Source organism: Eschrichtius robustus, chromosome 1 (genome assembly GCF_028021215.1).
Source record: "Eschrichtius robustus isolate mEscRob2 chromosome 1, mEscRob2.pri, whole genome shotgun sequence".
Lineage (NCBI taxonomy): Eukaryota > Metazoa > Chordata > Mammalia > Artiodactyla > Eschrichtiidae > Eschrichtius > Eschrichtius robustus.
The window spans coordinates 80,442,424-80,458,607 of record NC_090824.1 but is presented as its reverse complement, the minus strand read 5'-3'; positions in this window follow the sequence as shown (position 1 = coordinate 80,458,607).

Genomic DNA, 16,184 nt, shown 5'->3' with positions numbered 1-16,184 from the left:
GGTAATGAGATATTTTATATTCTTTTTTGTTCCTGAACAAAGGCCTCAGAATCCAGTATTTATTTGATAATGCTCACAGCATAGCTCAGCACGGAATAGCCACATTGTTTTTCTTTGGCTGCTATGTACCAAACAGCCTTTTGTACTGTTTTACCAAATGCATGTATTTAATACCTGTTTTAAAAAACATAGTGAGATCTCAAAAATTTGAAATTGACTAAAGTAAGATTCTCTCTGTAGTACTACTTATTTGACCAACACCACCTGATAACACCGGTGTGGTGCACCGAGCCTTACTCTAGCATATCGGGATACACCCCGTTTCGACAAGTGTTCATCCTCCAAGTCCCCAAGGCCTCTCACACACTGCCAGTGAAACTGCTTCCTGCTTGGGAAAGAGTGCCCCAGTTCGTTTCTTTAGAAGCTTGAAGGCTATGTAAGCCCTCCAAAAGGTTAGAGGGCAAAGAACAACTCTAAAACTGGCACATTTGTTTAAAGAAAAAGACTTGTCAATATTACAAGAGCCAGCTTGCTTTCACTTGTGACACGTTTTCTTAGGAGGCAAGGGATGTGGCCATGTGACTTGGACAAGCTGTTTCCCTCTGTCTCAGTGTCCCACCTGTGAGTGGGTAGTCTGACGAAGCTTAATGACAGACATCTGAATAACGATCATGAACAGTGGCATCTAATTTCCAAAATAAAAACAGGAGAATGAGTATGTCTTTCACAACAGGACGTCAAGTCTACCTCAAAGATATTGGTAGCCTTGAGTCCACTGCTTCTCACTGAGTGCAACTGTGCCCCCCAGGGGACATCTGGGGAAGTCTGAAGGTGATTTTGGCTGTCACGACTGGGAGGAGAGAGAGGGAATGTTACGGGCACCTAGTGAGTAAGAGGTCGGGACCTTGCTAAACACTCTACGATGCACAGGACTCACACACCACAGCAAAGGTTTATCTGGCCCCAAAAGTCAATGCCTTGGTTGAGAAACCCTGCCTTAGAGCAAACCACGGATACTCATCTTTAGCAGGTAACAGGGCATTTACTACCCACCTGTAAACCTACAGACTTCCCGACTTACACAGCTAATCCTGTGGCAGGAATGAAATAGAGAGCGTGTGACCATCTGGTAGTACCTAGGTTTGCCCCTCAAGTCACATGAGACAGTGCTGGAGACTGACATTTTCTATATTGGAGGTCTCTGGCAAGCCACCAGTTTTCTAACCTAAAAAGTCTAAGCAGCATTGTTACAATACACATAATAACACGACAATTCTGCTTTTATAGAGAAATTCGATGTGGGAAAGGAGCTTATCTGACATCAGAAGCAAATGCTTTGAACACATCACATCTGCTGGTTCGACTGTCAAATCTTGACAGCTGGAGACGTAGGAAGGTAGACAGGAGAGAACAGACCAAAGTTACGGGCCTGCTGAGTCCTCGGGGCTAACCATAATACACTTCGTACTGCCCTGGGTCCAGGGGTGTGTTCTAACACCCTCTCAGTCACTTACGGTCCATAGACAGACCAAGTATAAATTCACAATTACCAGCAAGTGTACCAAAAAAAGGCAGAGTTAAGTAACTTAAATGCGAGCCCTACCTGGTCTTTTTCTTCTTCATCGACAGAATCATCCGATTTTGCTTTTTCAGGGTCTTCCTCAGGTTTCCGTTTGGCAGGCCTGTCACACACACACACACACAGTAAAGCCAACTGTTAGCTCACCAGACCCTAGACCTCCAGTGGGCACGAAACAACTCATATTCCTCCCTACCAAGAGTACCCTCTCTTTGGAAAGATTCAGGGCATGGTCCCCTCTTCCCTCTGAGAAGCCCTTTTTGCCAGGACATTAAAAGAAGCTTCGAGCTTAATGTTTCTTTGGATGACAGGTTTAGAATACCACCATTTTGCAAACCTTAAGAAATAATGGATCTAGACTTTGATCAATGGCTGCTACAATCACCGAAGAGACATTACATGCCTCTGATGGACAGCCCCATGCTGTCAATGAAGTCTCACAAAATAAAGCTGGAATCTGATCAAGACTCTAGACCTAACTACCAGTTTACAGAAAACTGGAGGCAAGGGAACACATTAACCACCAAAACGATGCAGTCAGCCAGACCTAGAAGCTATTAGAAAAAAAGACCTATTTTCTTTAAATCAATGGCAAGAAGATAAGGAATCTATCACTCGAAAGGCTTAAGGAGCAAATCAACCAAACTCTGTTACACAAGGGGAAGAATGAACACTGCTATATATTTGTTAGTAAGGAACTGTTACACTTTATAAGGCCTGTTTTGTCTTCTTCAAAAGACTGTTTGCTAGATGTTAGCAATTATGGCAAAATATGAATAAAAAACTTGTCAGAGAAAGAGACCTTGTCATCTAGAAATACAGTATGTGTGGATAAGATGACATGTCCGATTTGTTTCAAAGTAATCCAACTGGGAGGAGATGGGTGGGTATGGAGCTGTAATCCATTTGGAACAATTTTCACTTGGAGCATGTGGGGGTATAGATGAAACAACAGCCAGGAGATGTTAACTGTTGACACTGGGTGATAGGTACACAGGGGTTCATTTTACTATCCTTGGTAATTCTGTGCATGTACATTTGAAGTTGCCTATGTGAAGAGTAAAAATGGATGAGATCTTCAGAAATGCTGTTCACGAATGTCTAATAACAGAATATCAAAAGGAAAACCGAAGCAATGTGGAAGTCAGAATTACTAAGTTACATCCTACTAATTTATATGTGTTTTACCAAAAACCGTTGGCCCCTAAAATGGGGGCTGTCCATTCATTATATACTGACCTCCTTGTGAAATGAGATGTGATGGTGGTCTGCCTGGCAGTTTGCCTTCTAATCCTGGGGCTAGATGAGACTTCAGCTGCTTAAAGAAAAAGAAACAAAAAAGCCACTAGGAATAAAGAGTTCACAGCCAAGGTACAGTTCTTCAGCATTACCAAGCTGGTGCAGAGACCAGGTTCTGAGGATTAAGTAACCTTCTCTTCTTATTCTCAGCAACCACCATCTTGATAAACTCATCAAATTAGCACCTGCCAGTCTGCTGGGCCATTTCAACACAAGCTCTTGTATGAGGGGCCCAACCCTGAGACGCACAAGGAAACAGAGCCTCCGTTTATTTCGTCAAAAGATGAAGTGGCCAAGCACCTGACCTGAGCTCAAGTCCCATGCTCTTTTTTTAAAAATTCCAGAAGAGTTACTCTGACTACAAGTGGGGAAGGAGTCTAAGAATAAATGTTTAGCTTAAACAGGCATGTAACTTACAAGTCATAGATATCAGCAGCTCCTGTTATCTTATACCTCATAAATTCAACCGCATTTGGGGATCTAATGCTCTATAACTTGGTTGAAGACAAAAATTTAAAGTATATATCTAAGCTAGTTAGACGTATACACAAGAGGGAATTCCACGGCGGTCCAGTGGTTAAGACTCGGCACTCTCACTGCCAAGGGCCGGGGTTCGATCCCTGGTTGGAGAACTAAGATGGTACAAGCCGAGCAACACAGCCATCCCCCCACCAAAAAAAAGGATACACAAAAAACAAGTACTGCCGGTGGAGGGGTTGTGTGGGGGGGGAACAGACAGACCCTATGGCGCCAAGTCTGTCCTCCCCTTAGGTGGTACCAGATTCCAACGAGGTCAAACGAGTCAAGCGCTCTTACAGTTTGTTTCTCCATCGGACTTGCTTCTCCTGGGCATGCAAAGTTTGGAAACAGGTTTGGGGGACTTGTTTTTCTCTGCTATTTCCACTCTGCGCTCCTCACCACTTGTCTGGCTCCCGTTTTCTAGACAGCCGTTCACTTCCCAACTGAAAGCATGAGCTCTGTTCTCCAAGGACAAATCTTTATTTAAAAGGGATCTGCCTTGAGCCAGGTAGCCCTCCTACAGCAGGAAAGGATCATTTAAGTAGCAGTGACTGTAAACAAGGGGCCATGAGAGAATAAGGAAACACAGGCGCTTCCTTCATAACTATCAGGGAACAGGGAGAGGTGGGATTATTCTGCCTCCCTGGTCACAGACAAGTTACATGGGAGGAAACGTTTTCTAGCCGCCGGGATGCTGACGACTTACCTCTGATAATTCTTCTCTATGTAGTTTGGTTTTCAAGTCACACAACTGATTCTTTATTTCTGTCTGCAGAAATTCACGCAAGAGATTCCATTTCTCCTTCATGCATTCCTAAGGGAAGGACAGAGGTTTACAAGTCTCCACATTCCCAAGGTAGGAACCAATGGACTAATACACAAATAGTTACACTGCCTGGTCACATAACAATGACTGAATGGCAGGCAATGCTGAGTCGGCCAAAAAGAAAACTAAATATTCACAAGACATGTTCCTGATGTTTCCGTTAAGATCATATCACACACCATCTCCAGAGTGGTGACAAATGGAAAGATTAGAGGTGAAACAGACACATAATAGAGTACTAGAACAAAACTGATTTGGAAAAACAGTGTGACCAGGACAAGTTATAATCCAGACTTGATGGTACGGAACCCAGACTGGGAAACTCGATGAGTTACCAAAAGCTAACCCATAATAGCCTATTAGTACAGCACATTAGACAGAAACATCCACGTCATCCTCAACTTTAGGGAAAAGAGAGCCAATTCCACTTAATTTTGTTTTTATGAACTACATAGTATCTGTCAAATGGTCACATTTGATCATATATTTTGTTAAGGTGGAGATTACCTTACCTTTTCTGTTAACTATCTCTTTCCAAATCTTTGAGCCTGGGGGAAGAAAAGGGAAGAAACAAACGCTTGTTCAGCAACATTGTCTACCTGTAAGAATGCCACACTTTAAAGAACTTTGGAAATAAGTTGAACATGAATGTTAGAAAAAAATACAATGGTTTTTCCCTCCCCCAGTGTCTAGAATGCCCTACTGTAATGCCTGCACGTTAAGAAGTTATTTTCAATATGAATGAGGTCCCCTTTTTGGGGGGTGGTTTTCTGATGGTGGTAAGAGATGATATAGGAGATTATCTTCCGATAATATAGGGAAATCTATCTAAAGTAATTATTCAGTACTTGCCTGATAAGTCAAATTTGAAATTCTTCCATTTCACTGAATTCTTTCCTTCTTTCAACTTTTAATTAATAGAGTAAATTACATGATCCCATCACTCTCTTCAAGACAGTCTATAAATAACCTTAAATGTCATAAGTCGGAATTCATTACAGAAATTCACCCGTCATTTTCCAGTAAAGGAAAGCAGCAATTCAAATACAAGCAGTAATACTGTAGTGTATCAATTTGTTGCAGAGAAAAATGTTTATTTAAAAATTTCAAAATACTTTGTATACCAGCCCTCACTAAAAGTATTTTTTAACTGTACTGACATGGACCTGAACCCTTAAGAATTCATCTTTTTCCTCATTATATTTTGTAACCTGACATGCTTTGAAAATAGGCATATATTTTTTAAGTTACAAAACTATTTCAACTCAAAGAATTGTTTAACTTAGGCAAAAAGAAGAGATTAACAATATTATACTCAAACAATTTGCTTCCAATAGATAGAACTGAAGGGGGTATAAAATGACATTCCTCAAGTCTTCTGGATTTTATTTACTCATTGTAATGTACAAAGAGACCCAGGTCCCACCAGGTTAGGGACGTTGCTTCTATGATTTATCTTCTAAAGACAATGGATGAGCAAACCCACCTCCCCTTTAGCCCTGGTTAGCATCAGTCCCAGTGAACCTTCATTTCTCTTTCCTATCTAAATCAAGCTATTCCTCTATAATAACCCATTCTGAATAATGATTATTGAGATTTAAATAACAGCTTTCCAAAAACAACTCTATAGCAATTTATTCCAAATTAGCCCAATCTACAGTTTCTTCTTCATTTTAAGTGAAAAAGTAAAGAATAAAAACATTAGCTAATTTTTAACACATCATTTATCAATGATTCAAGTTGAAAACTGCTTCAACTTTAGCATCTCATGGGTACAAACGGATAAGGAATTTTATGCTAGAAGATTTGGTTGGATACCTGAAGATGTGGTTTATTTATGAGAGTTTTTGTGTTGTGTGTTGATAGATTTAACAACTAAAGAGATTTTGAACATCTTGGGGAGTACTCAATGACTGTCTAATTGTTTCTGTAACTTAGAATGTTTTTCAAGCGCACATGATATAAAAAGTATTATATTATAAAAGTAATATAATTTTGTCTTAATGGATTCTTTCCTAGAAATGGAGCAAATGTTTTGGCTACCAAATCCTTGCAATGATATTTAGTACTGTATTTTTAGCTTCTGCTCTTCTTAAATAACCCAAAAGCTGTACTTTTTATTTAAACCATGAGAACATAAAAGTAGGTGTATAGGTCAAGAGAAAGTACATCCATTTTGTGTCTTTGCCGACTCTTTTCAGATTGATATGTCATCTTTGTCTGAAATAGCAAGCCACATAATTTTGCATAGAAAATAAGAAACATACCTATAAGTTATTTTTAAGTGTTAACATTTAAAGGGACCAGCACTACATAATATTTTTAATTCCATAAATATTTACTGATATCTGCATTATTATAACTCTCAAATTTTTCCTTAGAATTTTGAAAGAACTTCCTTCATTCCAGTATCATGGAAAAGTTTTTCAAGCTTAATTCAACAGGGTATTTCAACTAGCCGGTATCTTTGATCTTTATTATGGTTAATTTTTCTTCATGAAGTGACCAAATTTGAATAAGGCTGATGGTCCATCATGGGGGAGATTCATCTCTCCGGCTTCTTCCTGCTGAGGGAGAATCATCTTTGGTTTGTGACATCACAGTCTGAGCTGGGCAAGTGGCTGTGATAGCAAACCGAGGATTATATCCCTTCAGTGTGAATGAGCTGCAAGAGATGTGGGTGCTATCATTTCAAGTCCTGTCACAGAGACACTACTGAGATGCATGACAGGAGTCAAGTGAGGGAAAGATGCTTGCATTGCAATTGTCACTTTTACAGCATCAGCCATTAAAGATAAAAGTACCATTTCACAGTTTCCTTCATTATTAATTTAAAAGAGGGAGTAAACGTCATGTTAATAAAACTCACAGATAATGATAAAATGGGAGGGAGGAAAGTAACCAGCGAGTAACCAGACAATAAAGGAAGAGGGACACGGAGAGTGAGGGATGGGTGCACAACTCAGCCGCGCCTCTGGCCACAGGAAGAGCAAAAAATAGAAGGCGCCAGCGCGCAGTGGCGGGCTGGAAACCCTCCGACCTCGGAGAACTGCGGAGAACCGGGGACCGGAGTCAACAACGGCTCCCAGGCGGTCCCAGCGTCCCGACCCGCACCCGGCCGCGACACAGTTTCCACAAACTGAGACACACGGAGCCCGCGCGAGGGGCGGCGGGTCGCGCGGGCTTCCCCGCCGGCTCCCCTGCAGGCCGGTCCCCCGCAAGCCGAGCGCACGAAAGGGCGCCCCAAAGGCGCCGGCCCAAGGCGCCCGCTGCGCTTTCCCTCCCGAAGGTGGGCTGCAGGGCCCAAGCGTAAACCCTGAGACAACAACACGCGCACCACGCCGCCACGGGGGACGAGAGGCCGGGCGCCCACCTGCCCGGACACCCTGCATTTCTGGAATCACCGGACGCCTGTGTAAATTTCCGTTCGGCGTGTCATTTGCCAAAGGCCACTCAAGATCAGGGGACAGGATGCCTCCTCTCCAAGGGTCCAGCCAGCCCACCCACTAAAATTACAGGACACAATGCCTCCGTTCCAAGGGCCCTGCCAGCCCACCCACTCAAATTAGGGGAGACAACGCCTCCTCTCCAAGGGTCCAGCCAGCCCACCCACTCAAGATCAGAGGGACAAAATGCCTACCTAAAACACAACAAAACAAAAACACAAAAAACTGGAGAGAGGAAGGAAAGGGTGTCCTCAAAAATAAAAAAGCTAAGCACGTTGACAGCGCTAAGAATAAACTACCAGGAAAAAGAAACCCTACATGTCAGATCATGAAGTACGGAAGGGCAAGCCCGCCGGCAGTCCAGGCCCGGGGGGACCGGGGTCCCCAGCCCTACAGAGCCAACGGCAGCCCGGCTCGGGCGCCCCTCGGAAGCGCGGGGTCCCCGCGGCCGAGTCTGCGCCCCCGGCCGGCCCCGGCTCCCCTCTGCCCACCCTGCGCGCGGGGGCTGGACACGGCCGCGGAGAACCACGGCGGGGCGGGAAGGGGGGCTCCAAAGAGGGTCTGGCGACTCGAGTCGCTCCGTTTCTCGGTGGGCTCAGCGCGCGCCGTGGGGGAAGAGGGGCGGGGGTCCGGGAAGAGGGGACGGGTGGCACTCACGTAGACCGGCAGCGGCCACGGGTAGACGGCGGGCTCGGCCCCCACGGACGACTCCAGCCTGGGCTCCAACTTCTCCCCCATGTCTTCGCGCGCGGCCCCCGCACCAGGCTAGTCTGGCGGTTGGGGGGAGGGGCGGGACGCCCGCCGGCGGGGGCGGGGCAGGCGGGCGGGCAGGCGAGCGGGCGGGCGGGAGGCTGAGGGGAGGGGGCCTGGCCTGGACCTCAGCCACCGCCGCCGCCGCCGCCGCCGCGCTCCCGTCTGGCCCCCGGCTCCCTCTTTGTGGTCACAGGCCCGGGACCTCCAGCGCTGCCGCCAACTCGGGCCGGCGTGAGGCGAGCACAATGAGCCGGGGCCGGGCTGAACCACTCACTCGCGGCGCGCGCGCGCCGCCCACCCCGTGGACTCGCCCGCTCCACCTACGCACGCACGCACGCACGCACGCACGTCTTCGGCTGCCCCCGGCCACCCGCACCGGCCCGAAGTCGGGACCCGGGGAGACCCCCTCGGGGCTTGGGGTGGCGGGTTCGACTCCCGCCCTTGACGTACCGTGACACACACACACACACACACACACACACACACACACACACACACACACACCCAATAATAAGACTATAATTCCTCATTAAATATGACAGCCGGAATCCCGGCTTCTGTTCACAAAAATGCCCTGTATTTAGCCTATGCTAGGCACCAGACCCTGGACGCTCAGTACTGGCAAAAAAGGAAATGCCCTGCCCTCATGGCGCTGCCATTTTAATTGGAATAGTAGTGACAATGGTCAAGGGAGAAAATAAAGTGTCATCATCGCCACGGGGATGGTTAATCTCATGTGCGCACTGCGTGGGGCCCCGGCAACCACAAACATTATTCCAGATGTGGCCAGGAAGGTATTTTTCAGAAGAGATGAACACTGAAATTGGTCCACCTTGGGTAAAGGAGATTGTCAATGCCGTGGCGTGGGTGGGCCTGGTCCATCAGCTGAAGGACTGGAGAGAAAAATGAGGTTCCGAAGAAAGAGGGAACTGTTCCTCCAATGGCCTTGGGACATCAGCTCTTCCCTGTGTCTCCAGCCCAGAGTCCTGCCCTGACTTGCCTGCCTCACGGTCACATGAGTCAACTCCTTAAAACAAAACTATATATGTAAAAATACTGAATATATACAAGCCTATTAATTTCTATATGTGTGCATACATATTATATATATGTATACACGTATGTTTATATGTGCGTGCGTTTGTAGTATATGTGTAAGTACTATATACAGTATACATACAAGCCTATATATTTGTGTGTATATATTGTATAAATGTATGTATGTGCATATATATAGTATACATTTTATAAATGTGAACATGCTGTGTATATACACACACCCATATATTGATATATGGGTGTGTGTAGATATACAGTTTATGTACACTGTATGTATGTATACAGTGTGTATTTATATATAGGTGTGTATATATGTTGTATACCTGTATGTGTATATGTTTCTAGGTGTTACATGTATATATGTATATACTGTTATATACACACTTGCGTATGTATTTATATGTGTATGTACATGCGCATATTTACATATAGGTGTGTATGTGTGTGTATACATTGTATATATGTATATATCTGATATATATGATATATGTACGTGTACATACGATGAATTTATATATACAGTACATATATATTTTTATGCTATATGCTTTTATATGTAGGTGTATATGTGTGTCTATATGTATGTACGTGTACGTATTGCATGTATTATATGTGTATGTATGTATACTGTCTATATACACACCTAAATATCTTTGTATGTGTGTCTATATGTATGACATATATGTACCTAGGTGTGTATATTGCATATGTTATATGTATGTGTGCATACTGTATACATACAAACGATGCATTTTATATGTGTGTATGTATAGTGTCTATGTATGTGGGTATTGTATATGTTATGTGCATATGTGTGTATACATACTGTAGATATACAAACTATGCCTTTTATATGTGTGTATACAGGTAGGTGTGTATTGTATATACTATATGTGTATATGTGTGTATGCATACTGCATAGATACACTGCTGTATATTTTTGTACGCGTGTACATATGTACGTGTGTGTGTATATACACACACACACCCTATGGCTTCTGTTTGTCTGGAGAACCCTCACTGATACGGACACTTATGACAATTGAGCACCTGCTCTTTGCCAGCCAGGGAGCCAAAGGCTTGTCCTTGCGGTGTCTCCCTTAAGTGTCACAAGTCCCAGGAGGGAAGGTGATGCGGCTGCTACCAGTTGAGGTGCCTCAGGGTCAGAGAGGTGCACAGGGTGGGGGGCTGGAGCCTGGTGGAGCCCAGGTGGAGTTCTAGCAGCAGTACAGCCTAGCAGTCCCACTTCCCCGGGTGCTTCTCACAAAGACGCCAAGGGAGAGACGGGATCTGAAGGAGGGGATGAGGAAGCTTCCGTGGGTCCGCAAGCCCAGACCAAGGCTGACTCGTCAAGGGTGTTAGAGGTCAGGACTGTGGTTACCCTGGGGGTGGGCTTACACAGAGCCATTCACATTCTGAAAAAGTATCCATTCTGCTCTTGTTTGTATGTTTACCCCCCTCCCCCAAATCTTTTAAAAACAGATTCTCTTGGTTGCTGGGAACACACACGGGGAAGTTGTGTGTGAGGGGGTGTGATCCAGGGGACAGGGAGGATAAGCCCCCCCACTCGTAGGGCCAGGAGTGGCTCAGCTTTGTGAGCTGAGGATGGCCCACGAGGTCCCAGAGAGAAGGGTCCCTGCTCCGTCCCTGCTCTGTGCACCCCATTCCCAGCCCGAGAAGCCCAGAGCCACCCCCCGCAACACACACACACACACCAGGGAGGAGAGCCAGTCACCCTGGCTCCCAGGCTCTGGCTCCAAGGCTCCCGGCACTAGGAGCTCTTTTCAGCTTTCATGCTCTGTCTGTCTCTCGCCCGCCCTCCCTCCCTCCTCCGCTTCTTCCCCTCCCGCTCCATCTGTCCTCCCCTCCAGCCTGCATTTCTACACAGGATGGCTCACAGACAGCTGCTCCCCGTGCCCACCTGCCACCATTCGATGGATGTCAAAGCAAACCCTGGGGACTTCCCTGGAGGTCCAGTGATTAAGACTCCGAGCTTCCGCTGGCAGGGCGCGCGGGTTCGAACCCTGGTCAGGGAAATAAGATCCCACATGCCGCACGGCATGGCCAAGAAAAATAAATGAATAAAAAATAAAGTTATAGTGATGAAACAGCCCTAGTGGTGCAAGGACGGGACGTATAGCTCTATGGTATAGAATAAAGGTCCAGAAACAGATCTATGAGAACTTGATATGACAGAAAGTGGGGAAATTAAGGAGTTTTCAATAAATGGCATTAGGACAATTGCATATCCATGTGGGAAAAAGTAAATTACAAAAAAAAAAAAAAAAAAGGCAAGCCCTGGTCAGGTGTGACCTTGGGCCCAGGGCCATTGGCACACGTTGTCATGTGGGATGTTCTTCCTTAGACTCCTCCCTCCCCCCTGTGTCACTGTCACTTCCTCCAGAACCTTCCTGGACTCCCCTACACAAGCCCGGGGTGTGCCCTCACCCGCCCTGGATCACCAGAATTCCCATCCCGGCCCACCCTTCCCTGCCAGGTAAAGAACTGTGCATGGTCAATAAGACCATAGAGGTCATTGGCCATTGCTATTGCAGCTGGAATTGTTACTGTGTTTAGATAGGGTGACCAACACCCGCCCCCAGTTTGCCCAGGACCGCTCAGGTTTGAGCGCTGGAACTCTGGGGAAACCCTCAGTCCCGGGGAACCCCAGAAGGCTGATCAGCCTATTTAGGACGGATCTTTCACTTGATCTCCCAACCCCCGAGAGCCAGAAAGGGAATCTCCCCCCTCCTTCCATTGTAACCTTCATTCATCCATCCACTCATCCCTTTATTCAACTCCTTTATTCAGCAAGTATTTATGAAGCATCTACTACACAGCAGACACTCTTCTAGGTGCTGGGGACATAACAGCATCCCTGTCCTCAAAGAGCTCACGTTCTAGCGAGGGCAGCAAACAGTCGACTGAGAAGGTGTGATTTATCACATGGCGATGATGTCTCGGAGACCACTGCAGGGCAGAGGAGGTGGGAGAGGAAAGGGGCAGGTCTAAATGCAGGCGCTGACGGGATTGGGGCAGACCTTGCCCTGGGCCAGGCTGGTTGCTTCAACACAGCTGTCCTCGCCCAGGGCCATCCTGCCCCCGCCTCACCCAGTTCTTCCGTGACGTGTGGGGAAAATCTGTGGTTGTCACAACTGGGGGGGAGGGGCCCCTGGAATCAAAGGGGTGTGGCCAGGGCTGCTGCTAAACCCCACACAGTGCCCAGGAGGGGCCCTCAGCAGAGGATGACCCGCCCCGAATAACCCCAGTGCCGCAGGGGAGACCCTGCACTAATATTATTCAGACCCGCTGGTGCCCCCAGATTCCTGCACAGGCAGGGACTCTAACCGGGTCACCTCTGTATCCCGAGGTGACCTAGAGTGGGGCAGCCAGGAGGGCTGAGATGAGCATCGGGGGTGAAATGACAAATCTCTGTGCCCACTCTCCGCGCCGCACCCCAGGGGCGATGGCCTCTATCTCCTCCCTGTGCAGGTAGCTTTTCCCTGAGCCATTTCTTCTTGTCAAGGTCCCTGTCGCAGGTTGGGTTCCCCAAAGATGACGTTGAGAGCAAGGATTGGAGTGCAGGTGGTTGATGTGAGACGTGCAGCAACAGATACAGCTGCCATAGGGTCCCGCAATTCCACTCCTGGGCATAGATCTGGAGAAAACTCTAATTCAAAACTATACACACACCCCTGGGACCTCCTGGGTGGTCCAGTGGTTAAGACTCCGTGCTTCCAGTGCGGGGGGCATGGGTTCCATCTCTGGTCAGGGAACTAAGATCTCACATGCTGTGTGACAAAAAAAAAAAGAAAGAAAGAAAGAAAAAGAAAGAAAGAGAGAAAGAAAGAGAGAGAGGGAGAGAGAGAAAGAAAGAAAGAAGGGAAGGAAGCAAGGAAGAAAGAAAGGAAGAAAGAAATAAAGGAAGAAAGGAAGAAAGAAAGAAAGGAGGAAAGAAAGGGAGGAAGAAAGGAAGAAAGAAAAAAAAAAGAAAGACAAGATACATGCACCCCAATGTTCATTGCAGCACTATTTACAATAGCCAAGACATGGAAGCTACCTAAATGTCCACTGATGGATGAATGGATAAAGAAGATGTGGTACATATATACAATGGGATATTATCCAGCCATAAAAAGAATGAAATAATGCTATTTGCAGCAATGTGGATGGACCTAGAGATTACCATACTAAGTGAAGTAAGTCAGAAGAGAAAGACACATATCATATGATCTCACTTATATGTGAAATCTAAAATACGACACAAATGAACTCGTCTACGAAACAAAAACAGACTCACAGACATAGAGAACAGACTTGTGGTTGCCAAGGGGGAGAAAGAGTGAGGGAGGGTTGGATTGGGAGTTTGGGGTTAGCAGATGCAAACTATTAAATATAGGATGGATAAACTACAACATCCTACTGTCTAGCACAGGGAACTATATTCAACATCCTGTGATAAGCCATAATGGAAAAGAAAAAAGTTTTACTTATAGGTTCCATCCCTAACTGAGCTGGCCCATCCCCTCCCATGGTTCTAAGTGCAGCCCGAGGCTGCAGACTTCCCACCGTGGTCTTCAGCTCCAGAGCAAGCCACCTGCAAACCACCCACATCTTTCCAGGGGCTGGCAACTCTCCTTTGCTACTGATTCCAAGACACATCCAGATAGCAAAAATGTGACCATGAAAAGAAACTCAGGCATGTTCAAATCAGGGAAATAACATTCTTATCTCTGTTCAGTACTCGCTTAATTTTAGAATAGCTTAGAGTTACAAAAAAGTGGCAAAGATCTGTACAGAGTGTAGAGTGCCGTGGACCCTGACCCAGTAACCCTATCTCCAACACGTTAGTACGTTAGTATGACATGTTTATCCAACTAAGGAACCAAGATGGATACATTGTTATTAACTAAAGTCCACACTTCATTAGCATTTCCCTAGTTTTCCCCTAACATCCTTTTTCTGTCCCAGTCTCCTCTGGGCTGTGACATTTCTCAGATGTCCCTGGGTTTTGATACCTTGAAAGTTTTGAGGAGGACTGGTCAGGTATTTTGTCCCTCAATTTGTTTGTCTGTTTGTTTTCTGATGTTTTCTTATGGTTGGTCTGGAGTTATGGGGTTTGGGGCGGAAGATCCAGACAGAGATAAAAATGCCATTCTCCTCAGGTCACATCAAGGATACACACCATCAACGGGACTTATGACAAATGATTTTACCCTTGATCACCTGGCCAGTAGCGTCTTTTTTTTTTTTTTTTGCTGCATTGGGTCTTCGTTGCGTGCGGGCTTCTGTAGTTGTGCGTGGGGGCTCAGTAGTTCTGGCTCCCAGGATCTAGAGCGCAGGCTCAGTAGTTGTGGCCCACGGGCTTAGTTGATCTGCGGCACCTGGGATCTTCCCGGACCAGGGCTTGAACCTGTGTCCCCTGCACTGGCAGGCGGATTCTTTTCTTTTCTTCTTTTCTTTTGCAACCAAAACTTTAATCCCAAGGATTCTCACAAAACATATTACAAATGACAGCATGAAAAAAAAAATTGCACAGTAACTCAAAGTTCAGCTCTACAATACTCTTAATCCGGCAGGACATTGGTATCTTGATCATCTCAGATTTCCAAAAAATATTACAAAGAGCTATGTATTCATGTACAGCAATCACAGAGGGGACTTATGACCTAACTCAAAGGTAAACTAACTTCCTTGAAACTTCTTAGATTCTCAACTCCCTGGACAACCTCTTGTCCCGTGTGAAGACTAGTGGAATTTTTAAACCTCTAATCTAGGGTAAGGGTGCGGCTTTCATTTTTACCTGCTGGCTTGTGTTCACAGCACCTTTTAAAGACTGCTTGCTTAACTACAGCTGCATACCATATCCCAGCTACAGAAAGTCTTTTCCATGTTTGCCAGTGTTGTTTCCATAATAGTAAACATCACACTTTAGGTGGGCAGGAGTTAAAGTTTTATTATCAGTCTAGGCAAGACCAAAAATTCAAAGCAAATTCAATTTTGCTTAAGGGAACATTGGAAGGTAACAATTCTTCATATCACATGCCTCATGTGACCCATTTCAAACCATAGAGAATGACACCTTTATGGGTCACTGTCCCAAGAGACAAACAAATGTGAACAACTAAAACATTTAAAAAGTGCACCAAGCTTCAGAAGTCTCAAACCAAACTTGAATTTTCTGTACATACTCCTGTCAAATGAAGTTATTGCCTGTACACCACTCCTCTTGCAAAGTGGTCTTCTATTTCCTTTCATTTGACCTAGATCGGCTAGGAGACCTAGAGAAAGATCGGGACGGCTTGTGATTTCTCTCCTGGGACAGTCATCTCTCTCTTCTCCTATATCTAGAAAGGGACCTGCTCTGGCTGACGGAGAATCCATCTTGGAGATGTGTGGGAGGTGGAGGACTCCTCCTCCGATAATCATCTCGAGGGCGACGACCCCAAGAAGGAGGCGGTCACGATTTCGACTTCTCTTTTCCCCATTCGACAGGTCCACTCTTACTCGGCAGCCACATAGTGTTCTCCCATCTAGTTCTCGGACAGCATCGGCTGCATCTCGGGGATCTTCACATTCAACAAGAGCGAAGCGGGAGGGCTTTTAGCAACCCACACACTTCAGAGTGGTCCGTAATAGCCTAAATCTCGTTCCAATTCAGCCTTGTTACCACTGTTTGCAAGATTCCCTACATAAACTTTAA